The following is a 26,705-nucleotide window of genomic DNA, read 5'->3' as shown; positions in this document are numbered from 1 at the left end:
CTGGTGTAGAGTTATGACCTTAATCAAGGAATTTATAACAAAACTGCCATTTTACTTATGGCTTACAGACCTCCTAGTACTGAGATAAGTTACTGATGGTAACCATTAATGTCAACAGGAGAATAGAAACTGGAACAACAGTCACACCACTCTGTGAATTTGCACCTGTTGCTTGCTGCTTAAGCACAGTTTAGAAGTCATTATACAGGTGGGTCCACTGGCATCCAGATGACCTTTCACACCTTAAGCTCTAGGTGGTCACCAAAAGTTAATGAGACCATTGGTCACAATCATGAGAAGTTGTGTCAAAAGCATATTGCAAAATGTTTGTTGGTACAGAGTCAGTGCACATGTGACTCAACATAAATTCTATCACCGAGGAAACATTTGGAGAAATTAAACAAGAAAGTGACCAACAACTGGAGCTGCTGGTAGAAAGGTAAATGAGCTAATGGCCTCACCTAGTGTAAGGTCGGTGCTGCTGGAATCATATCATTATGTTGGGATGTGTCAGAGTTGGTGATGTCGATTGATATTTGTGGAATTTGTGTAAAAAAACTTTGGATTTTTTTTCCATTATTTTGCACTGTATGCTTTGGGGGAGCCTACATGGTTGCAGTAGTAGACATAAAGAGTCACTTGCTAGCTAATTACACAGGCTAGAACCTACCACCTGTACTGCCACACTACCTGGGCCTCCAGATGCCTCTGTCTTTGCTTCCCAACTTCTTGATGAAAAACTAACAACTGTCAAAAATCCCTGTAAATTCATGCAGCACAGACACACACACACACACACACACACACACACACACACACACACACACACACAAATATTTAGGAAAAAGTGTGACTGAAAGGTAATTTCTTGAATGCAGACATAGCAAGAATTTCTTACTATGTTGGAAATATTAAAAAAATATGTGCATGCTTTTACACCACTTGATTTTAACAGATTATCAGTATTTTCATAGGATTTAAGAGCATGTTATGAATTTATAAAGTTGTTATTCAGTTTATATAAACCAGTGCAGTCAATGTTGGCTTACATTGCTGGCCAAACAGAGCACTGTAGCGTATGTTTACTGCATCTATTGTAGATGCATCACACAGTCCAAAGCAATGAATATCATACACAGGGGTAACATACAAATTATACCATGACCCTTCATTATACTAATGGAAAAGGTCCGGTCACCCGGACTTTTCCATAGTATAAGTCTTTAAACTTGTCTCGCTATGTTAAAGGAGTTTAACATAGCGACACAGATTTAAAAAAGCAACAGAGATGTCCTTGCTTTTTGAAGCTGTCTGCTATGTTAAACTCCTTTAACCTGTCTCGCTATGTTAAATGGGTTTAACATAGCGAGACAGCTTTAAAATAAGCAACGGGGGGAGGGTGGCCTAATGGTTAAGGTGTTTGCCCTACAAACACAAGGTGCATGGTTTGAGTCTCGCTTAGTACTAACCTATGAACCTATGAACCTATGAACCAAAGCAGTTTGTAAAAAGCAACGGAGATCTTGCTTTCTCCGTTGCTTTTTTCCGTTGCTTTTTTTAAAACTGTCTCGCTATGTTAAACCCATTTAATATAGCGAAACAGTAAAAAGCAATGGAGAAGATCTCCATTGCTTTTGCCCACAGCTCTGATGTACTGCATAGGCTTACGCATACGCAGTACATCAGAACTGCCACAGATAACAGACAGCAGCGGAAGGGCAGCAAGGAGGCATTATACAATGCCATTATTTAAGAAAAGTAATTATTATTTTTCTTAAATAATGTCATTATAATATAATAACCACTTCTGGGTGTGGGTAATGCTGGATTTATCCACGGTTGGCTTTGTTTGGTCCCTGGGCCTCGGGACCAAACCATGCCAACCGTGGGTAAATCCAGCATTACCCACACCCAGGCGTGGGTTATTGCTATATTAACACAAAAGCACAGTGATAAAGCATCTTCTGCTTGCAAAGACAAACTAGCTGATTGCCTAGCCATACTTACAGCCCTGTTAATCAAGAGACTGTAACTACAGCATTCATTTTGCCATTTGATGGTCTGTTTGGAAGGTTATTGACATCATTCTGCATTATTCTTCCAAATCTCAACCTGCACTGAAATTATTCTTTTAAAACTACAGAGATACAAGTCTTATTTGTTAATGGAGCAGGTAGGCAGTAATGCAGAGTGTACCTTTACATTCACAATTTAAGAAATAGAAAAATCTAAGCTTGTAACAAATGGTTTGAGGGAATGCTTAAATATGGTTTATTGGCTAGGCTTGTAATGCTCTGTAGAATGATTCCTTAGTCTTGACCAAAGAACTCATGGACCTATAATACAAGACAGAAATTATATACCTTTGCACACATGCATGACTAGTGTGATAGCGCTTGTTGTTTGATAAAGTTGCTTCTCTGTATGTTTCCCATTTATTTATTTATTTATTTAACATTTGTTTGCGGGGATAGTCTGACTGGACAACAAGTATCCGTTTTCAACGGAGTCCTGGGGAGAAAAACTCCACAAGTTTCCAGAAGAAAAATGTACAAAAGAGGCATTACAGATTAGTAGCATACAGGTTGTAGACTTTACAGCAGTTAGTATACAATAAGAGGATATTATCCCTGAATTTCTGAGAAGTATATTCCAAACAATAGGGGGCCCAACACTGACCCCTGCGAAACTCACTGGTGGCAGGTCTGCTGGTTGAGGTAATGTCCCCAACTTTGAGTGTGATCTCTCAGTGAGCCAGTTAGAAACCCACCTGATAATGAAAGGGTTGATATTCAACTAGGAGAGATTATCAATGATGCCAAATGTGGGATTGTGTCAAAGACCTTGACTAAGTCATTGTAGGCTATATGCACAGATTTGCCTTTGTTTATGGCTCTGGTGACATTTTCGAAGAAATCCACCAGGTTTAACCAGCATGACTTGCCTTTGACTTAACCAAACTGTGTAGGATTAATAGGTTCATAGGTAGTTACTAGGCTATTGGCCCTAGGGTCTGTATAAGCCTAGCCAAAAAGGTACCCGGCTTTCGCCATCCAAGAAAATTATTTTCCTGTGCCACTGTGGAGCAGAGCCACAGAAGTGATCCCCGGGGAGAATTTCCTATTTCCCATCCAGTTATCAAGATTTTTCTTGAAGAGTGCTGATGAGGAGCTTTGTTTGATATAGATAGGCAGTTTGTTCCAGAGCATGGAGAGTCTCTGGGACAGGAATCTATCCCTCCAGCATGTTCTGTTTATTGTGGTGACCAGGTTTAGGTCCCTAGAGCATATAGCTCGGAGGGATTGGGATTTCTTTAAGTGGAGCATGTCCAACAGTTCTGGGTCTGACATAGCTTTGTATGTTAGGCAGAGATCGTCTCTGAGTAGACGATATGCGACGGAGTAAAGCTGGAGTTTCTTGAGACGGTCTGCTTAGGGCATCTTTTTGATGCCGGTAATCATTTTTGTGAGGTATTTTTGCGGCCTTTCCAGTTGTTTTAGATGTCTTGTGAGGTACATACCAAAAGGAGGCATTGTACTCTATAATGGGTCTAATGAGTGATGAGTAGAGGGGAACAATGATCTATTTTTTCCTGGATGAGAAACCTTTTGTGATGAGGTATACAACGTAGAAGGATTTCCTGACTACCATGGCAATATGATTATTAAAGGAGAGACTACTGTCCACCTGTGTCCCAAGGTCTCTTATCACACTTTCGGTGTTGAGTAGACCACCGCCTATGTGGTAGTTCTTGGGTACAGAGTTTTTACCAGAGGGGATGACAATGCACTTTTTGGCATTGAGCTTGAGACCATGGCTTTGACACCATGCATCTGTCTCAGTGAGGCCCTTTTGTAGGATGTCCACATCGTTAGGAGTTTTGATTATGGCTCCTAGTTTGCAGTCATCTGTGAACTTTGTTAGCCAAAGACCTTCCGTGTTAGCCTGTACTTCAGAGAAGTAGATACCAAACAGGAGAGGACCCAGGACTGAACCCTGTGGTACTCCATTTGTCATTGGTCTGAAGTCAGATCTGGAGTCTGCTACTTTCATAGTGTGGGTTCTGTCAGTGAGCCAGTTGGCAACCCATCTTGTGACATAGGGATTTATACCTAGTTTAATGAGTTTATCTATAATTCCAGAGTGGGAGATGGTGTTGAAAGCCTTGGCGAGATCTAGATAGGCTGTGTGGACCACCTTACCCTCGTCTACAGCTTTGGTGAGTGCTTCAAAGAAGTCTGTCAGGTTTAGGAAACATGGTCTACCTTTTACAAACCCGAACTGGGTGGGGTCCAGAGTTTGGAGTTTACCAATGTCTTTGTTTATAAGTTCCATGATGATACGTTCCATGGCCTTGCAGACCAGGCTCGTCAGGCTAATGAGGCGGTAGTTCCCGGGGTCTGTGGTGGCTCCCCCTTTGTGGAGTGGGACAACAGTCGCTGTGCCCCATTCAGTGGGCACAAAGCCGGAGGTGAGGCTATGATTGAACATGGTATTTAGGTGGGGTGCCAGTTCGTTCTGTAGTTTGTGTAGAACGCAGCCTGGGATGTTGTCAGGTCCCATGGATGCTGTGTTCTTGGCTTTGGAGAGTGTGGTTCAGCCATGATTACAGGAACTTTGCATTCTTCCGGTATAAAAATGGGTCCTTTAGGGGGTGAGAGGGGGGGTAAAGTTAGCACTACACCTATCTGCCAGGATGTTGGCAATATCAGTTGGTTCTGTATATTTAATGCCATTGTGCTGTAACTCAGAGCAGATATGAGTGTTGCCATTGAAATCCTTGACATAGCTATAGAATGCTTTGTGGTTGTCTTTAGAATCAGTGGCGATTTTGTCTTCATAACAGTCTTTGGAGGATTTTATGAGGGATCTCAGCTTCTTACTGAGGCTGGCCAGGGAGTTCCTCCAATCATGGGATTTTACTCTTTTTTGCAACCGTTTCTTTCTTCTGTTGTAGAGTTTGTTTATGGCAGGGGACCACCAAATTGGCTTCATTGTTTTGGAGAATAGCATCTTGGTTCTGTTAGGGATAGCACGATCCATGCACTCGTGTAAGTGCTTATAAAGTGCATTTGTGTAGGATTCAGCAGTCATACCTCTATTGTCCATCTGCATAGGTGTCACAAAGTTTGCCACTTCTGTTTTAAGAACCGTGAAGTTGGCTTTGGAGAAATTTTTTATGGTAGTTTCCCTAGTGGGAGGTGTGATGTGGATGTCTAGGGTGATTATCTTGTGGTTGGATCTGACCAACGAGGAATTGACCTTTGGTGTGGAACACCGGTCACCCATGTTGGTAATGACCAGGTCTAGGATATTGCTGCCCCTGGTGGGGGTGTGGATAAGTTGATCCAAGGCATTGGAATTTATGAATTCCAGAAAACATTGAGCAAAAGAGTTGGAACATGAGTAGTTTTCCCAATTAATGGTGGGGTAGTTGAAATCACCCATTATTAGGGTGTTGGGTTGTACCCTAATATTTTCCAGTGTGTCAAGAAATGAGGAATGGGAATCCTGGGGCATGGTGGGGGATCTGTAGCAAGGTACAATTTGGATTGCGGTCTTGCCCAGAGTTAGTTGCACTTGGATAATCTCGGATGCATTATGCTGAGCAACTAGCCTGGAGGTGTAGATATCCTTAATGAATATGGACACACCTCTGCCTTTAGTGTTTCAGTCCAGGTTAGGTGGCCAAAAGGTGTGGTATGAATTATGGCCTGGTAATGCAGAGGTGCTCCCTGGAGCCTTGAAACAGGTCTGTGACACTGCACAGATGTCGATGTTCTCCCTTTTAAGGAGTGCCTCGAGTGAGTGCATTTTGAGGTTTAGACTTCTAGCATTGAGTAGCAATACCTTCAGATTTTGCTTGCTTGTACCTGTTATGGTGGTGAATTTGTCATTTGAACCTTACCTAAAAAAGGCACTATAGGGGTGGCAAGAGCCTTATCCAGTATCTGGAATCCCAAGGGCGACAGGTGCAGGCCATCTCTGGCAAAGCATTGTGGTCTGTCAATCATGTCATCTCAGGCAAACAGATACTGGATCCCCTTAGAATGACACCAGAAGCTTAGCCAATTGTTGAAGTCAATCATTTTGTCCTTCTACTGTGGTATCATTCTGGGTGATGGCTTGATGCTACTCAGGGCTAGGGTCATACCTGCCTGGGCTACAAGATCGAGAGCTCCTCCATGCCTGTTTTCATGTAGTCCAAGGAGGTATGTCTCAGGTCATTCACATGAACATGGACAATGACAGAGTCATATTTGTACTTGTGGAGTGACCTGAGTGCGTGCATTATGTGGTGGATCCTGCCACCTGACAGGCAGATGACAGTAACTTTCTCCTTGTTTAGCCTGGTGAGTGGAACATCAGTGTGCCTGACTATGGAGTCACCTTTGACTAGAGTATTGGGTACGTTGTTATGCCTTATGGGCTGTGATTGAATGGTACACTGAGTTTGTGGGCTGTGTGTCATTTGGGTTGTGTTGGGGGTGGAGGTTGCTTGCATTTCTGCTTTGGAGGGCTCTGTTGTTTGGGCAGGTTTTATTGAGAACCTCTGTGAATGTAGCTGTGTGTTTTGTGTTTCTATGTGTGTGTTTTGGTGTTGTAGGTTTTGAGGGACTATGTGATGAGTGTGGTGTGGTGCAAGTGTTTACCTTCTCCTCTTGACTGTCTAGTCCAGTCTTGGGTGAAGAGAGCTTTGCTTCCAGTTTGGCTATGTAAGTGCATCTTACACAGGTTGTAGTGTTGGGTGGTAGGAGGAGAGGGTTGTCTGTGTACATGAGGCAATTGCTGCATTGCCCCAAGATGCCCAGATTCATCAGGTAGACAGGAGAAAATACCGGGAGCTGACCCTTAAACATGCCTGGATAGGTACTATTTATTAAGTACTAAAAACTGTTTTCCTCTAGATAAGTGAAGAAAGTTGAGTGCTGTAGTAATTAGTAGCTTATTTAGTGCTTACAATGAGTTCTGAACAAGTGCAGAGCTCAAAGAAACAGGTTTGAGTGCTAAAACTAAAAACTGACTAGTTCTAAGGGAAAATTTGAAGAGCAGACTTTATGGCACCGGGAATACTTTAACCCTAACTAGGTGGCGATGCATAAAGTGTGTGTGTGTGTGTGTGTATAGATATATATATATATATATATATATATATATATATATATATATATATATATGTGTGTGTGTGTATTTTATGTGTAACAGTAGCAAATGAGCAAACTGATTTAAACAAATTAACCTATAAAAGCTAAACACTGAGTCCTGTTCCAGCAGTCTTTGATCAGACAAGTTGTAACTGCACACTCCTGCCACTAGGGTGCAGGGGGAACCTTCTCCAAAAAAAGATGGCCTGGATTAATGCTCAAGTTATACAAACAAAGCTACATTCAGCAGGTCTAAATCTAGTCTATGCTACAAACAAGGTGCACCAATTTCAGAAAGAAACAGTTCCAATAAGGAGGCACAATAAGCCTTTAACCAGAAACTCACAGCTCAGAAGGGTAGAATCTACCCTCTCCTCTGACAAGAGTGCAGACCACACCTTCTCAATGTAAAATAACTGGCCCCTAAGCCCAAGTGCTTATACCAGAACTAATACACTTTAGAGTAACAGACACTAAGCCTTCAGTCAGCAACTGCCAACTTAGAAGGATATAAGCTACCTGACCTGCCACAACAGTGCAGACCACAAGCCTTCTTAATGTAAAACAACTGGTCTGAAGCCCAAGTGCGTAAACCAAAGGCTTAGAATAACAGTTACTGTTTGAAGATGCAAGGTGGGGGAGATGTAGAGGGAATGCTTTGTGGAATGTTTGGAGGAGACAGGTGGATAGAATTTTCACCAAATCTGTCAGCTAATAGCTTAGCCTATATCCTTATTTATAAGGTCCATGATAATTTGTCCCGTGGCCTTACAGATAAGGTTGGTTAAACTTATGTGTCTGCAGTTCCCAGTGTCTGTTGCTGTACCTTCTTTATGAAGGGGGATGGCGCCTGCTGTTTTCCATTCACCAGGGACAAAACCAGTACTCATTCTGTGGTTGAAGAGAGTATCTAATGCAGTTGCTGACTCATGTTTTAGACCATTTAAAATGCAACCTGAGATGCTATCTGGTCCCATAGAGGCTGTGTTTTTGTCCTTGGAGAGAGCATTAATGACTTGCTGTTTGGAGATGCAAGGTGGGGGAAATGTAGAGGGAATGCTTTGTGGAATGTTTGGAGGAGACAGGTGGATACAATTTTCACCAAATCTGTCAGCTAATAGGTTAGCTGTTTTCACAGGAACAGTGTGTGTGTGATGCCATCCACAACTAGGTTATCCTTAGCTATGGCTGCCAATTTATTTTCAAAGTTGCCCTTAGAGGATTTTACAAGTTGTCTTATTTGTTTTTCAAGCAGAGGAGGGTGTTGTTCCTGTTCTGGGACCTCTCTTTTTTATTCGTAGACAACAATCTCTTCTTATTCTTGTATAAGTTATTAATGCTAGATGTCCACCAGGAGTGCTTGTTTTTTCTTCAGGATCTTGTTTTGACCTATCAGGTACAGCTGTTTCAATACATTTGTATAACTGTTTGTACACTGCATTTGTGTATACCTTAGTATAATTGTCAATGTCATCTGTTGGAACAGGAGCTTGGAAATTATTTATGCCATCTATTAGGAAGGTATAATTAGCTTTGGTGAAAATGTTTAGCCTGATGTCACCTAAGAGGGATTCCTGTGTTATAGCTACTTCAAATGTGACTGATTTGTGATCAGACTTAGCTAGCGAGGGTCCTATACTTGTGGTGGTACAATGGTCGCCCATGTTGGTGATGACCAGGTCAAGAATATTTGAGCCCCTTGTGGGGCTGCATACTACATGTTCCGGGGCATTAGTGTTAACAAAGTCCAGAGACCTTTGTACAAGCATGTTGGTAGTCTTTTAAGTTTCCCAGTCAATGGAGGGATAGTTAAAATCACTCATGACTGGAATGTTTGGTTGTAATTTGATTGACTCAAGTAGGTCCAAATAACAATGTGGGTATCTTGGTTCATTGAAAAGGGCCTATAGCTAATGATGACTTGAAGAGAGGGGGTCTTACCCACAGTTAGTTGAACTTGGAGTAACTCCATGGGGTTTTCCTATCTAACCAGTCTAAAGGTATGTTTGTCTTTGATGAAGATAGATACTCCTCCTTTGATTCTCACATGTTCATTTTGCAGTCTGAAAGTGTGGAAGGCATTGTAGCCTTGCAAGGCCCGGGGTACTCTCTGCAGCCCTGAACCAAGTTTCTATGACTGCACAGACATCAACATCCTCTAGGGAGAGGAGTGCTTCCAGGGAGTGCAGTTTCTGATTTAAACTCCTAGCATTTAGCAGCATAACCTTTAATTTATTTGAGAGTGATATTTTCACATCGGAAATTTTGTTCTTGAGACCTTGCCTAAAAAAAGGCACTATGGGAAGGCAAGTGCCTTAGCCAGTAACCGAAAGCCTAGAGGTGACAGGGGAAGACTATCTCTGGCAAAGCAGCGTGGTCTATCAGTCATATCATCCAGGCTGACATGAACTGGATCTCCTTAGAATGACACCAGAAACTAAGCCAACTGTTGAATTCAATAATTTTTTGTTTATATTGTGGTATCAACCTAGGTGAGGGTAGAATGCTGCTCAAGACTAGGGACATACCTGCCTGGGACACATATTCATAGAGTTCAGTCATGTCTCTTTTCATGTAGTCCATTGAGGTACATCTCAAGTCATTCACACCAATGGTAATTATAATGGAGTCATAATGGTACTTGTTGTTGAGAGACTTGAGTGGGTGTGTGGTCTGATGGACCCTGGCACCCAATAGACAGCTGACAGTAATCTTCTCCTTCTCCAGCCTGGTGAGTAGGACATCTGGGTGTCTCACAATGGAGTCAACTATGACTAAACATTTTGGTTTAGATGTGCTTTGCCTTAGGAGCTTATTTGGTGAGACACTGGTGCATGTGTTTTTATGTGTATTGAGTGCTGTAGGTGCTGTATTAGGTGTAGCATGTTTGTGCTTGGAAGGTCTGTGGTGTTTAGGTAGGAGTCTTGTGAGTACCTCCACATATGATGGTTTGTGTTGAGTGCATGGTTTGCATAGGAGGTGTAGTATGTAAGATGACAACCTGTTCAGTGTTACTGTTCTGTGCATGAGAGAGCAAGAATTCCAGATTCTTAGTGTAGATGCATCTCTCACAAATTGTACTTGGGTGATTTGGGAGTAGAGGGTTGTGAGTGTACATGAGGCAATTGCTACCCTGCCTCAGGTTGGTAGGAGAAATGGAGGGAAACTGACCATCCATAATGCTAGGTTAAATCCTGTTTTCACAGTGGGGAGAGAAAATGGAGGAGTGTGGTATAACTGGGTGCTCTAAACAGGGTCAGTATTGATGGTGTGTGTAATGCCCCTGCCCTGGCCCAGTAGTCAAGAAGCCTCAATCCTCACCACTAACACCAGTGAGGGACTTGCACATTGGGAGGATGACAGGTACACACACAGCAAAGTACAATTTCCCTTAAGAGCACACAAAGAACACAGTCAGTCTGGGGCTGGTTTCTCTCTCTTCAGATCCCCAGTAAGACTCCCCACTGGCACAGCTATAGAGTGGAGTCCTTAGCCAGGGTTCCAAGCCAAGTCCTCCCAGCACTGTCTCTGTCCAACCAGTGCTTCATGTCCCTCCCCAAGTAGCTGACACACACACACACACACACACACACACACACACACACACACACACACACACACACACACACACACACAATCCTTGAGATTTGATTCATACACAAACACTCACCTGGGGAAGGCTGGCACAGGCTTACTAGCTATGTCTCCTTCTGCCCAGACCATAACATAGTTTGCCACCAGAACCCCTACTTATCAGCTACTGTAAAGGCCCTTACCAAAGGGTGCCCAATCTTACTGTGTAATGTTGCTATTACCCAGATGGTAAGTGTGACCAAACTTTTAAGGCTATTCTAAAGTGGCCTATACAGCATCAACAAATCCATGCAAGTACTTTAAGAGTTTAAATATCTGAAATCAAACCAGCCACAATTAAAAGGTTTAAATATATTTAATAATAAATAATAACAAAACAACAGACAATACTTATTAACTCAACACAGTGACAGCAGAGTTCACAATCTACAGGAAATACTTTAAAATAACATAGTAGGACAGTCCCACATAAATATAGAAAACATCTACACTAATCTTGTTATATTCCTATCTATCTCAAAGAGAAACTATATTCTTAATAACTTGCTTACAGAGCAAGCAAAGTGCTGGTGAGTTGTTAACAGGTCCAGAGCAGAATACAAAATACACTCTTTCTTTCTGAGATAGTTCTTAAATTGATAATACACATTACTGCTGAATCATCTCAAATTACATCATTCTTGTCACCTCTGCCTAGTTTCCCAGGCTAGCAGTAACTTAAATTGTTAACATGTCTCTGTTAAAAATACTTATCTCTCAGAAGCTGGCAATTCTCCCTTAGAAGCTTGCCTGAACTGGAAGTCATAAAACAATTACCTTGGAAACTTGTAATTACCTCTGTTTCCAGACAATAGAAAGAAGCACATAGCCTAAACATCCTGTCTCTTAGCTTGAGATAAACTGACTTTATAACACATTCTAAAGCTCTTTACTTATCAACTTATTTTCTTAGAGTTTTACAAGTTAACTCTGTATATCGCAATTTCTGCTATGAAACATACGTTTGCATAGTCATAGAGTTTATACACATTTCTGGTCTTTTCCAGCAAGGGGCACTGTGGTTACAGTCTTGAAGCTTGTACAGAACATATAGTTTTTAAGGCAAGCATACAAATCATATTACTATTCACAAATGACATAGAATTATTTACAAAATTTTATCTAGCTGGGCTGGCAGTGTCACAGGGTGCTCTATAAAGGGTGCTGGGGTTCTCTAAATGGTAAGAGACTATTGTAGATTTGGTGGTTTGGGGACTGTTTAAGGGGCAAAAGTACAGCTGAGATGCTCTCTGATCAGCTAAGTGCAATTTAAGGATTTCTCAGCCAGATTAGGGGCAGCTACTAAGGGAAAATTTATCTACTGAAGTTTTTGTGTCAATAACCACTCGTGGTTACCCCCACTGCATGGTAGTGCATGATGGTGCACAGATGTATGCTACACATAAACAGATAAATACAGCAGAGCAGTGGGTGGTCACCTAACCCTGTGGAGCTGTTTTAAATTAGTGACCAAAATTAAACAATTTTAATCAATAAAAAAGCTCAAAACTGAGCTCTGTGCATGCAACCTTCAATGAGATGAGTCCTAACTGCACTCTCCTGCCACAAGGGTGCAGGGAGGTACTCTCCAACAAATAATAGCGTGGTATAGTGCTCAGTTTAACAAACAGAACCAGATTCAGTAGGTGTGAATCTAGTCTATGTTACAGCAGACAAAAAGTGCAACAAATCAGCAAGAATTGTTTTAAAAATCAGCTATATAGCAAAAATACAGTTTAGAAGTGCGGAATACAATATAAAATTGTACTTATGGTTAGCAAAATGCAACAGATTCCATGAATTGCATAGATGAATACAGCATAGCAGTGGCTGGTTATCTAACTCTGTGGAGCTGTGTTAAAACAGTGACCAAACTGAATTAAACAATTTTAATCAACAAAAAAGCTCAAAACTGAGCCCTGTGCCAGCATCCTTCAATCAGATGAGTCCTAACTGCACTCTCTTGCCATAAGATCATTTAATTAGAAACATGGTGGACCTGTGGTTAAGATCTGTGTTTTCCTTGCCACAGATTTTAGGGTTCAGTCCTGATTTCTACACACTGCCTGTGTGTGTGTGTGTGTGTGTGTGTGTGTGTGTGTGTGTGTGTGTGTGTGTGTGTGTGTGTGTGTGTGTGTGTGTGTGTGTGTAGTTCTCCCTGTGCATGTCTGGGTTGTCCCCATGTATTCTGGTTTCTTCTCATGTTCCCAAACATACTTGTTGATTGGCTACCATGAAAAAGGTATCCATTTTATATTTTATTTACTATTGCCCTTGTGGTTTGGATCAGGGTTGGAAAGGGCCCATAACATACCTCTCAACTTGTTAGCACAAGAAAGCTAGACAAATCCAAGATAATGGGGGTGTGGGCAAAGGCCTAAAAATAGGGAAACATGTTAAATATTGCTCTTAAAACTCTTAGAAAGTTTCTAGAATAAAATGCTGGTATTGTCATGCATTTTCCAAAGGATATGAAGTCCTTAACTCAAATTTATCTTCTTATTTAAGGAAGTTATTCCTCACTGATTTGCCAGAAAAACACAAATTGTATGAGGAACATACCAAAAGTATGAGACAAAAATTTGGACAGTTGAGAGGTATGGTTCATAATAACCATTTCACTTACCTGGTTAATAGATAAACTAAAAGTAATTGATAACATTCAAAGTCCTGTTATATACCATAAGGTCACAGGCTTCCCTTTCTGAGTAGGCCAATGTCTCACCAGCTAATCTGATCTAAGTATGATGTCAAAAGGAGCTGCAAGGGTATCTGAACTGGACTCCATATTAATTTCATCCTGACACCATTAAATTGTAAAGTCACCTCACACTGCAAGAGAGTTCCAGTGAAGTAACCATGTATTGCCACTGAAAAATGCCTGCTTACACATAAAAATATTCCAGTGTCTATAAAATAACTGATTTAATCCTTGCAAATGAGTCATTGTTTTAGGAGGTCAAAAGTCTTGATTTTAACACATTGAGTTTTGTTAACCAATCAACCCTATTGGACAGTAAACTTTTTAGGAGTGGACCCAGGAATGAGCCCCATTCAACCACCCCATGTAGGAGGAAATCCAAAAAATACCCCTTAACCTTATATATAGTAACTCCATGGTCACAGCAGCATTAAGAAAAAGGACATCTCCAGCATTATATGAGTCACTTCCCCTGTGCACCACCTTACTCATATATGCTATCTGTAAACCTACCTTTGTGCCTAGCCTCAACTCTACACATTGCTTTACTAAAAACACTTTCCATAACACTACTATTAATCAAGATACACAAAACACATGCTTCACACATACCACTACTAAAGCATAATGCAGAATCTATCCTCTTTCTTAGTCCTCACTGTAACCCTAACTCAACACTCAGTCATAGACACTAACCGCTGTAACAACATTTTGTGTATCTTCACACCAGCATGTCTTCAGTCAAACATTCAGTTTCTGGCATACTCCTGCTTTCCTGCAATATATATATATATATATATATATATATATATATATATATATATATATATATATATATGTATATATATATATATATATATATATATATAAACTGTATTTTAACCATATTAAAACAAACCATAGACATGCAAGCGTGTCCGATTAGAGAAATAACAGAAAAAATCACTCTGCTTAAAATAAGTTGATCATTTTCATCATTAAGTAAATACAGACTTCTTCAGAACAGTTAACATCACAAAACTTTTAAATATTAACTGACTCTGATTACCACTTTGTAACAAACCAATGAAACTCAACTTACCTTCAGTTTTAATGAACTCATTTAAGCCTAAGGGGGTGGCACTTAACCTATTCTGCCAAAATAAGTATTTATTTTCTAAAAGTTTATTAATGTCAATACCTGTAATAATTTCTTGCACATAATGAAGTCAAAACATGTAAACATTTTAAAAACACTGCAAATTAATTTATGTTTAAAATGGGCATTAGACATATTTTTGTTTTTCATGGCATTTATATGGTTTTCTAATTCTAGCAGTTAACTTTCTAATGGTTTTGCCTACATAAAATGCATTGCATGTTACACAAGTTGCTATGTATACTATATTTTCAGAATTCCAAGTGAACCTTTCAGCTGTATTATAATTTCTATCAGAAGATGCTACCTGAATACTATTACCTACATTAATACATATTAATAAACCTGAAAGTTTTACAAAAACACACGTTTAAATGTCCCTGCTTCCTTCAGACTAACTCAGTCATTTATATTATTTTGTTTTCCAAACTCTGTTCTAAATTAGTACTTTTTATACATAAATATAGGTTCTATACCATTTACTTTAATTCATTCAGGGTTCCCTTCAGTGATGTACCGATTCCTCTGAATGGTTGTCCTTAACTTTATCCAGAGGGAAGTAGAATGTAAGAAAATACCACTGTTGGTGGGTCATGATGCAGAGAAAGCATTCAATAGAGTAAGTTGAGATTTTATGAGCAGAGCAATAGAAGCATTTCCATTCAGTAATAAACTTATAAGGCTGATTAGAAGGATATATAAGGATCAGAGTCTAAATCTGGGTAGGTTCCTCAATGGTGATTTCTGTTTGAGCAGAGGAACTCTGAGAAGTAGATGCCAAACAGTAGAAGTACCAGGACAGATCCCTGGGGAACACCACTAGTGACAGGTCTGCTGTCGGAGGTGGAGGTGCCCGGTTTGACACTGTGGGTCCTATCGGTGAGAAAGTTGGCCACCCACCTGATGAGATAGGGATTTATGCTAAGTTGTGTTAGCTTTTCAATGATGCCTGAGTGGGGGATTGTGTCAATGGCTTTGGCCAAATCAAGGTAAGCTGTATGTACTGACTTACCATCATCCAGTGCCTTGGTGACAGTCTCAATGAAGTCAGCCAGGTTCAACAGGCAAGAACTGCTCTTGACAAATTTGAACTGCGTGGGGTGAAGTGCTTGGAGATTACCTATGTCCTTGTTTATGAGATCCATAATAATACGCTCCATGGCTTTACAGATCAGACTTGTCAAACTAATGGGGCGATAGTTTCCAAAGTGAGTAGTGGCAAGACCTTTGTGCAAGGGGATGACAATGGCAGATGTTCTTTGTGTTTCACTGTTGCAGTCATCACATTTGGTTATCCCTGCCAGGGTAGCCCTCGGCCAGCCCGAATACCAGATACTTAGTATTTCTGCATTAGTTGCTGTCATTTGAGGACTGGCGTCAGATTGTCAGTGGTATAAAGTAAGGCAGCTGATGCCATTACATCAGTCTTTCTTGCCATGGAGCCCAAAGCAGAAGCAGTTCGCATGAGTGCCGGTTGGCCGCTACCTGAGTTTTCATTTCTGGATTGAAGTTGAAGTCTTCTAAAGCTAAGTACCCCGTTGGGGATCCTTTTATCTTGCACTAACCGATGTCAGAAAAAGTTAATAATTGTCGAGCCTTTGGAAAGCAAATACCACAGCGAGACTTCCACTCTTACTGCATCACTTGCCTAGGCCCAAACCACGATGTCCCCATTGTCGCTTCTTTGCTTTGTTTAACGCCAGACCTATCCATCGTCAGGCCCTTATTGTAGCCAGATATTTTCGTTTACAGTCTTCAAATTCCGATATGGCTTCAGTAAGCCATCCGACAGCAGATCTTCTGAAAAAACGTAAAGATAAAGACAGAGACAGACCACACAGGTCCAAACCTTCTGACGACGCTTCCGTTAAGCTAGTCGTCAGTCCTCCAGTACTCAGTGAGGTGCTTTCATAGTCCCTGATGCCCGCTTCAGTTGATTCGCAGGCTGCTACTGAGACCCTTTTGGAGTCTGGTATGCCAGAAAACTCTTCTTCATCTAAGGACCTTGCAGTCGTTTCTACCTTGGATGGGTCGAGAGCCACTGTGCACCAGCTTCCGAGGAAGTCCTTCCCACCTCTGACTCTCGACACAAACCATCTTCTTTCATAACTACCTTTCTTTCGAAAACAACTGAGTTCCTTAAGGCCAGGGTTCAAACCACACCCAAGAAACTGGCTACCCACTCTCAGGTGCCTGCTAACTTGCCTCATTCTCAAATGCTTGAAATAGCAGAATACCTTATCATGTTGATCAGGGGAAGCCAAGCTACCCCTTCAAAAATTAAGAGATCTGTCCCCAGCAGTTTTGTCTGAACAAGAGTCAGATGAATCTGATGCATCTGACTTTGAGGACATGCAGCCCCTCTCCACTTATGAGGATTCTGATGCAGAGGAATCCATTCCCTCAGCTATTCTTGCTATCAGGGCACTAAATTGTCAGTTCCATATGCTTAAATATCAGCAACATACCTTGGAACTCCTTAAACAAAAAATGTCTTCCTTTCCTGCTTGGGCAGAATCTAAAGATTTACAAGACTTAATGCAGTCTGCAAGTCACGTAACTAAATATACCTTGCACTGTGGTTTTGATGCCCTAGAAGCTTCTTGCAGGGCAACAGTCAATGGATCTGTCATTAGAAGACATGCATGGCTTAAGGAAAAACCCCTGCCAGACCATGTCAAATCTAAATTGTTGGATGCACCCTTGCACAAAGATAACTTATTTGGCACTAAGGCAAAAGAGGTCTTAAAAAAGATGGAAGAAAAAGCAAAATCTATGCAAACAGTTAAAGATTTCTTATAGATCCAGCCCCCTAGGTTCAGCAGGCATTTCCCCTCCAAGCACTGGTCCTTTCCTGCTCCAAGTAAACAGGCCCAGCATAGGACTGTGGAAACAGACCCCCCCCCCCAGTCAGCAGCCCCAGGGAATGCAGAGATCTAAGCAGTGGACTACCTCCACTTCAAAACCAGAGAGTTCTAAGCCACCCTCTTATGGTAAGAACTCACATTGACTCACCTCCTCCTGACCTCCCCTCTGCCCACCATCACTTACCCTTAAGAGAAAAACTCTCCTTTCACTCAAGCACCTGGGCCACCTTTACCAAGGACCAATGGGTTCTGAACATTTTGTCTCAGGGATATAAATTCTCCTTTCACACCCTTCCAACCCCAAAAGGGTTCCCAGATCTACAATCAAATCAGTAGGCAGAGGCTCAAAAGCAAATCCATTCCCTGCTCTCTTTGAGGGCAGTAGAGCACATTCCTGCAGAACAGATAGGCCAAGGCTTCTACTCCAGACTTTTTCTGGTACCCAGAAAAGAGGGCACCTGGCACCCCATCCTCAATCTATCCATTCTAAACACCTAACTGGTGATCCCAAAATTCAAAATGCCCACCCTCCAGCAGCTGCTATCCATGCTGTCCAAGGATGCTTGGCTAGCCACCCTGGATCTAAAAGAGGCCTATCTCCACATTCCTATCAGGGAATCATGCAGAAATTATCTCCGCTTCAGGGCAGGATCTCAACACTTTCAGTTCTCTGCAATTCTCTTTGGCTTATCTGCTGCTGCCAGAGTTTTCACAAAATGCCTGGCTCTGGCCATTGCCTTTTGCAGACAAAGAAATATTCAGATTTACCCCTACTTAGATGACTGCCTTATTCAGGCAGACAGCCAGGAAAAGCTGCTCAAACACTTGGCCTTTGTAAATAGTCTACTAACCTCCCTAGGATACACAATCAACGAAAAGAAATCAAAACAGGTGCCCACCAAAAGGATAGTCTTCCTGGGAGCAAGTCTGGACACAGCATCCCAGATGGCATGCCTTACACCAGGGAAACAAATTTTCCTGTCAGCCTACTTTGCTCAACTGGCCACCAGGCCCCAACTTTCTGCAAGTAAAATCCTGCAAGCTCTGGGGTTCATGGCATCTGGCATACTCCTCATTCCATATGCCAGACTGCATATGAGGAAACTTCAATGGTACCTAAAGAGCCTTTGGTGTCAACATTCTCAAGACCTGGAAACTCTTCTACCTATAATTCCTTGCCTCAGAAAGGAATTTGTTTGATGGGCAACAGCATGCTCCCACAACAGGGGACTGCCCTTCTCCCCACACCCTGCCGCCCAGACCCTCACCACAGATGCATCAGTCTACGCTTGAGGTGCACAACTGGACAGCAGGTACATACAGGACCAATGAAGCCCACAACTAATCCCCCTGCACATCAGTCAAAAAGAGATGATGGCTGTGCAGCACGCCTTGATAGCTTTCAAATCCCATCTCTCTCTGGGGGTTCTCCTGATCAAAACAGGCAACATCACCAACAAGCAGGGAGGGACTCACTCCTACCCTGTATGCAGGCTGGCCATGACCCCTTGGCTCACAGCCTCTTCCATGCAAATATACCCATTAACACAATATGCTGACAACCAAACAAAACGAAAAAATGAACTGCAGACCTGCTGGCAAAAAAAAAAACAAGTAAACCAAAAGCCAAAAATTTTTAGCGCTTTCATCCATTGTTTAATACGTGAACTTCCTCAGAAAACAGTGGATGAAAGTGCTAAAAATTTTTGGCTTTTGGTTTACTTGGTTTTTTTGCCAGCAGGTCTGCAGTTCATTTTTTCCATTAACACAATACCTACCAGGCTCTCTCAACTCCATGGCGGACCAATTAAGCAGAAACATTTTGGACCCACACGATTGGCAGCTCAACAAAAGTACCTTCTTCCTAATAACTCAGAAATGGGAAACCCCAAAGGTCGACCTCTTTGCCTCCCACACCAACCATCAGCTCAGCACATTCTGCACCAGAGACCATCACTGCATGGCTTGGAAAGTGGATGCCCTGTCCTTTCCCTGGGTCACCCTCTCAGTCTATGCCTTTCCTCCCTTACCTCTTATCCCCAGGGTACTGCTCAAAATAAAGGAGGAAAAACCAAGGACCATTCTTATAGCTCCAGACTAGCCCCGACAACACTGGTACACCTTGCTGCACATCCTTTCCCTGCTGCCTCCATGGCATCTTCCTCAGATTCTAAACCTCCTAACCCAGAGGGAAGGGGAATTCATGCATCCCCAGTTGCAGACACTCAATTTGGCAGCTTGGCTTATTCCCTAAACCCGAAACAATCTGCCATCCTCAGTAAAAAGGTTCTGGATGTTATCCATGAGGCCCGATGCCCTAGCACCAGAAAGTCTTATGCAGATAAATGGAAAAGGTTCTGCACCTGGATCCAGGCTAAGGGGGCCAATACGGCATAGCCCTCCATCCCTCTCATCCTGGATTACTTAGCTGACCTACTACACAGTGGTCTCTCTTTCTCCACTATAAAAATTCATGTCTCTGCTATTTCTGCTCATTTTCCCACTGAGCAGCCCCTTTTCTCACACCCTTTGATCAAAAAAATTCCTCCGAGGGGTTAGCAACTTGAGGCCCACCCAGAAGGGCACCAACACCAGCTTGGGACCTTAACTTTGTCTTGGAAAAGCTTACCCTGCCTCCTTTCGAACCAGCTTCTTCTGCAGAGCTAAAATTTCTCTCCTGGAAGACAGCCTTTCTTCTGACCATCACTTCAGCCAGAAGAGTCTCTGAGCTGCAAGCACGCATGACTATGGAACCCTTCATCATCTACCATGCAGACCGGGTATCCCTCAGAACTAACCCATCCTTCATGCCCAAGGTGGTGTCCAGTATGGCTCTCAACCAATCTATTCATTTACCCACCTTCTTTCCTAATCCCCAGAACAAGGGAGAAAGAATTCTTCACTCTCCAGATGTGCTCAGATAGCTCAGATACTATCTGGACAGGACTAAATCCTCCAAAAAGTCTGATCAATTGCTGGTTAGCTTTGCTACAGGGGCAGAAGGCAAAGGCATCTCCAAGCAAACCATTTTCAAATGGATAGAACACTGCATCCATTTCTGTTACAAGCAGCATGGTAAGCCTCCTCTAGGGGGTCAGGACACACCACCAGAGCAGCCTCCACTTCTGCAGCTTTCCTCAGAGGAGTCCCCACCAGGGACATCCTGGAGGCTGCCACCTGGACATCTGTCCACACTTTTACCAAGGATTACCACCTGCCTCTCTTCTCCAAATCCAGGGCAGGGTTTGCCTCTGCAGACTTGCAGGGCATCCTAGCCTGCCCCTAGCTTACTTGACTGCCTCCACCCATTTCCTCAACTTTGGGAATCTACCCAAATGTGATGACTGCAACAATGAAACACGAAGAACATAGGACAGTTGTGTACACTTACCATAAATGTAGATGTTAGTGTTTTCACTGTTGCAGTCCTAGTTTCCCTCCTTCCACCCCCCTTTTTTTTCTCCTTCTCCTTTTGTTGCCATTCTTCCTTGTTGTTCTCCTTTCCATACAAGGGAGATATTGGTATTTATTTTCCACTGGTGGGATTCTTCCACCAGAACCTGGCCTCCTACTTTGGGGGCTCCTGACAGGTTAGGGCAAGAAAAACTGATGTAATGGTGTTGGCTGCCTTCCTTTATACTACTGACAACCTGACGTCAGTCCTCAAGCAACAGCAACCGATGCAGAAATACTAAGTTTCTGGTATTCGGGCCAGCCAAGGGCTACCCTGGCAGGGATAACCCAAATGTGATGACTGCAACAGTGAATACACTCGACCATCTACATTTATGGTAAGTGTACACAACTGTACTTTCTCCACTCTGCTGGAATGAAGCCTGTACTTCAGCTGTAGTTGAATAAGATGTAGAATGGGCCTTTGGGGGGATAGGGGGTGAAGTTTGCACTGAACCTATCTGCTCGCAGGTTGGCTAAGACAACAGGATCAGTGTAAGTGGTACCATTAAGTACTAATTCAGAACAAACTTGGGCTTTGCTATCAAGGTTGCTGGCATAACTGAATATGACTTTGTGGTTTCCCTTTGTTTTGGGGGCTAGTTTCAATTCATAACTAGCTTTGGAGCTTTTCACTAGTGATCTAATGTGCTTGTTGAGGCTGAGGAGGGAGTTTCCAATTTGGAATTTGTTCTCTTTTATCCTTAGACACCAGTTTCTTCCTTTTATTGTAAAGTCTTTTGAGAAAGGATGTCCACCAGACAGGTTTGTGTTTCCTTTAGGAGCAAGTTTTTAGTTCTGTTGGGTATGGCTGAGTCCACGCAGTTGTACAGGTGCTTGTATACTGCATTGGTGTACTCCTTAGCATAGTTGTCTGAATCCTCTGAGGGGTCAGTGGTGTGAAGCTGTAGTCATCTTTTGACAAGTTTTTTAGACTGGTTATGGCTGATGGGAGGGGTTTGGGTGGGATAGAAACTTTGAATGAGACAGACCAATGATCTGATCTCACCAGGGAAGAATATACTATGGGAGTGGTGCAGTGGTCACCCATGTTGATGACAACCAAGTCCAAAATGCTGTCTCCTCTTGTGGGGGATGAGAAGAGTTGGTCTAGTGTGTTAGAATTATTATAAGTCAAGGAATCATTGGGTGAGTGCATTCGTGCAGGAGTAGTTCACCCAAGTCTGTGGTGGGGTAGTTGAAGTCACCAAGGATCAAGGTGTTATGGGATACCTTGTTGGAGTCAGGTAGGTCCAGATAGGAGGAGTGGGTGTCCTGAGTCATGGAGGGGGTCTATAGCTGGCTGTAACTTGGATGGGTGCCTTGCCAACTGTCAGTTGCACCTGGAGTAATTCCAGTGCATCATGCTGGCAAACCAGTCTGGAGATGTGCCTGTCCTTAAAGAAGATAGAGACTCCACCACCCTTAGCCTTCCTGACCTCATTTAGAGCTGATATACATCTCACAAGCAGAAAGCTTTAATTCAAAGTGGAAAAGGATGATGGCTAAACAGGGGGAAGCTCAAGAAACAAGGAGAGATTGAGATTTTGGGTGCAGATCCTTAAGTAGAATAACAATAACTATACAGAATATTATATCCATAAAGTAGCAAAACGTATTCTAAGAAATAAGGCAACATGGGAATGGAGAAAGGAGATTCTGTTGACAGGGCTGACTGCAATAAGAGATACAGACAGTAGGCAAGAAGAAGGCAAGAAAACTGACAAAGGAACCACAGTATTGGAAGCAAATAATTAGATAGAGAAAGGTAATAGAATGGGAAGAGGCCAAGAATTTACTTGGACTGCAGGCTACAGATTGCCTTCCCTATCAAGGATTGATATCAGAGTACAAGCAAAGAGAAAGAAATAAGGGAGTCCTAAATGAAAGACCAGCACTGGTAGAGTTCTTTAGTAGAATCTAGAACAGAAGCTGCTGTTAAAAAAGGAATAATTAGTACAGCATATACAATATTGTATGATAACTCTTAGAATCAATCAGAGGAGGTCAGAAAGGATTGGAAAAAGAGACTGGATAAGCAATCCACAAAGAAACAATGGGAATATATATGTATGGCTCCCAAATATGAAACAAAGTTTAAAAGATTTAGATTTTTTGCTTGGAAGTATTTATATCCCAAGTAGACTCTAAAGAATTTTTCCTCAGGTAGATATCACATGTTGGAGGTATGATGGGGAAGAAAGAGGTCATTTGGACTATATTTTCTAATGAGCTGGCAGGCTTTAAAAATCCTCTGCAGACTACTCTATCAAAAATATTGGGTGAGCAAATTGGTATAACTGAGGAAATTATTTTTTGAGCTGTGATACAGAATCAGAATTGTCTAGACATAGTTCAGACCTTGCTTAGCCTAATTGTGGTGGCTACCAAAAAAAGCAAATACTAGTAAATAGAAATCAGAGTCTAAAGCAACTGTGCTAGAATTAGTGACTATAGCAACAGAGGTAAAACAATTGGAAATGGGATCTTTAGAAAAGGGTAGAAGCAAAGTACATCATAAAATGGGAATTGAGGGAACACTGTATGCAGAATAATCTTTTGGAGGAGGAATAAGGTGCAAAAGAAAACAGGATTTGAATGAGCTACGTGTGTAATGTTTGACTAACAATGACTGGATAGATTTTAAGTGATATATAATGTTTACAGCTAAAAATATGTCAATATGGTTTGTTTTAATTTATATGATTGTATGATTGATTATGTCATAAGTGATAATTTAATAAAGATGTTTCTTGTTTAAAAAAATAGCTGTCCTTAACCCTTTTGCATCTGTACTGTATCTAACAGAGCATGCTAAAGTGTACATTTTAGATTCAATATAAACATTCTTATGGTGATTTCCTCTGACCTTCGAAAGTAAATATAGCTAATTGTTTTCCCTGTCATTATGTACTTCTATTTTACCAGTAAAAATCCTACTTTATAATCTTTCTCTAAATATAATCTTTCTAGATCTTTTAGTTCACTAGAACCTTTTTGTTACTAGTAAGTCTAGATGTTCTTACTGTTTCCCATTAACAGCACATTTTTTAACAAATGTCCACTGTTGCTTGTAAATGCATGTTAACATATTCTGCTTTTTTGTATATGCTGGATTCAGATGTATCATCAGCCAAATTTACACATAGATCAATGTCTAAAAAAGTAATAATTATATTTTACTATTTATGTGTAAAATATAAAAAATCAGTTGTTCCATTGAAATAATTAGTGCAAGTTTGAAATTCATCTTCTTCTCCATTCACGTAATCAATATATCATTGTTAAGTTAGCATAAGAGGGAGACATACTGGCTCCCACAGCCACACTTTCATTTGTTTATACAACTCATTGTTATAACAGAAGAAATTATTTTCTAAAATTATAGTCACTATTACCACAACAATAGACTTAGTAATGCATATGTATTTAAAATACATTACATATTAAAGTGCTTCACTGAAAGGAACTCAATAAACTATGTACTCATTGTGTAGGAGGAGAAATAATATGGCATAGGGTAGTATAGTTTAGTTATGGTGTAATGTGAAATTGTATAGTATAGTATAGTATGGTAAACTATAATATACTGTGGTGTAGTATATGTAGCTGTGGTGTAGTATAGTACAGTATAGTGCATTATGGTTTTGATATGGTATAGTAAAATAGTAATAAAATGTAAGTGGCACCAAAAAATACATAACAGGCTACATGGAGTTAAAAGAGGAGTAATGGAATAAACTAGAAATAAAAAAACCAGTAGGAATAATGAAATAAACTAGAAATTCAAAAAAACAGTAGGAATAATGAAATAAACTAGAAATTCAAAAAACAGGAGGAATAATGAAATAAACTAGAAATTCAAAAAAAACAGTAGGAATAATGAAATAAACTAGAAATTAAAAAAAAAAACAGTAGGGATAATGAAATAAGCTAGAAATTAAAAAAAAACAGTAGGAATAATGAAATAAACTAAAAATTAAAAAAAAAAACAGTAGGAATAATGAAATAAACTAGAAATTCAAAAAAGTAGGAATAATGAAATAAACTAGAAATTCAAAAAACAGTAGGAATAATTAAATAAACTTGAAATTCAAAAAAAACAGTAGGAATAACGAAATACACTAGAAATTAAAAAAGTAGAAATAATGAAATAAACTAGAAATTCAAAAAAAAGTAGGAATAATGAAATAAAGTAGAAATAATGAAATAAATTAGAAATTCAAAAAAACAGTAGGAATAATGAAATAAACTAGAAATTCAAAAAAACAGTAGGAATAATGAAATAAACTAGAAATTAAAAAAAAACAGTAGGAATAATGAAATAAACTAGAAATTCAAAAAAAAGTAGGAATAATGAAATAAACTAGAAATTCAAAAAACAGTAGGAATAATGAAATAAACTTGAAATTCAAAAAAACAGTAGGAATAACGAAATAAACTAGAAATTAAAAAAAACGTAGAAATAATGAAATAAACTAGAAATTCAAAAAAACAGTAGGAATAATGAAATAAACTAGAAATTCAAAAAAACAGTAGGAATCTGTTTAGAAAGTACAGAGTAGGAAAGTGGAAAGAAAAGGAAGGATGGAAAAAAGTGAAGAGAATAAGAAAACAAAGAGAAGGATGAGGATCAGAGGGGAAGAGAAGTGTCTTATTGGTGATAGTGGCTATAGAGAGGGAAAATGATGAGCTGGAAGCATAGGCAGACCAAAATTAAGGAAACAGAGAGAGAAGCAAGAGTAAGCGGGTGTGTGTGTGTGTGTGGGGGGAGGGTAAAAAGGCAACACTAGGCAAGAGTATAAGCAGAGATGGTAATGTTAATTAGGAGGAACTGCAAAGAGTGCTAAAGACGCTGCTTTTGGAGAGAGAGTGAGAGAGAGAGAGGGAAGAAAGTTTACAGTTTTGTAAGTTGATATAAAAGAACAAAGTTTTTTTCTAGCAAATAATTTACATTAGAAGCAGCAAGCATGTATGAGTGGCTTTAACACAATGTGAAACACTGAGTGAGGAAGTGAAAGGTAATGTGAGAGAGATCTTGTAACCAAAACTTACGTATTTCATGTGGCAAGAGTGGAGTAGGAAACAGTCATTGAGAACACCATGTTAATGAAATCCCAAAGTAACATGGATAATGTTAAATTCTAGACAGGACAGCAAGACAAGCAATCATGTTAAAAGTAGGCCCATCATGGGCAAAGTCAGTTTTGGTTATGTAAGTGGCGAAAGTGACAGCACAGACTGTGGTGATTAGCTGTTAAGCTGTGCTATTCCCCTGGATTACATTCAAGTCCTTATAATATTTTGTAGCATTGATTGTACTGTAATGTCAGCATAGCATTGTACAGTGTTCCGCCAACATGTATCTGTCCAAGTCAGCATCACTGCATCTCACAACTAAGTTAACTATATCTTCATTATATTCAAAATCATTTTAGTTTGGGCAGCCTGCCATTTTTATGAATTTTGTTTACAAGTGTGTGTGTGTGTGTGTGTGTGTGTGTGTGTGTGTGTGTGTGTGTGTGTGTGTGTGTACGGGTGCGGGATATCCATGTGAGAATATCTGTGTTTGTATGTAGTCCCAGAATGCTTACATTTAAATTTATGACTGCATTTACCAATAGTATAAGGCCCTCAATCTTCTGCTCTTTGTCCCAGTCCAGTGTAGTGCATATTTAAATCCTAAAATACATACACTTTTATGACAGATACTGCTTACAGAAAGTAGAAAGTATAGCTAGAGTGGGGTAAATGGGGCAGCCATCCCA

At 40.7% G+C, this 26,705-nt stretch overlaps 1 protein-coding gene across 18 annotated transcripts in view; it reads left to right on the top strand.

Moving 5' to 3' along the window:
- Positions 1-26,705, top strand: part of KIF1A (kinesin family member 1A) — a 2,189,582-nt gene that overhangs the window by 1,848,181 nt on the left and 314,696 nt on the right. The window lies entirely within an intron of this gene.

This window comes from Protopterus annectens, chromosome 5.part0 (genome assembly GCF_019279795.1).
Source record: "Protopterus annectens isolate FY-2018-M chromosome 5.part0, PAN1.0, whole genome shotgun sequence".
NCBI classification, from domain to species: Eukaryota; Metazoa; Chordata; order Ceratodontiformes; family Protopteridae; genus Protopterus; species Protopterus annectens.
Note: the sequence above shows the minus strand (reverse complement) of the source record. Positions and strands in the feature narration are given on the sequence as shown.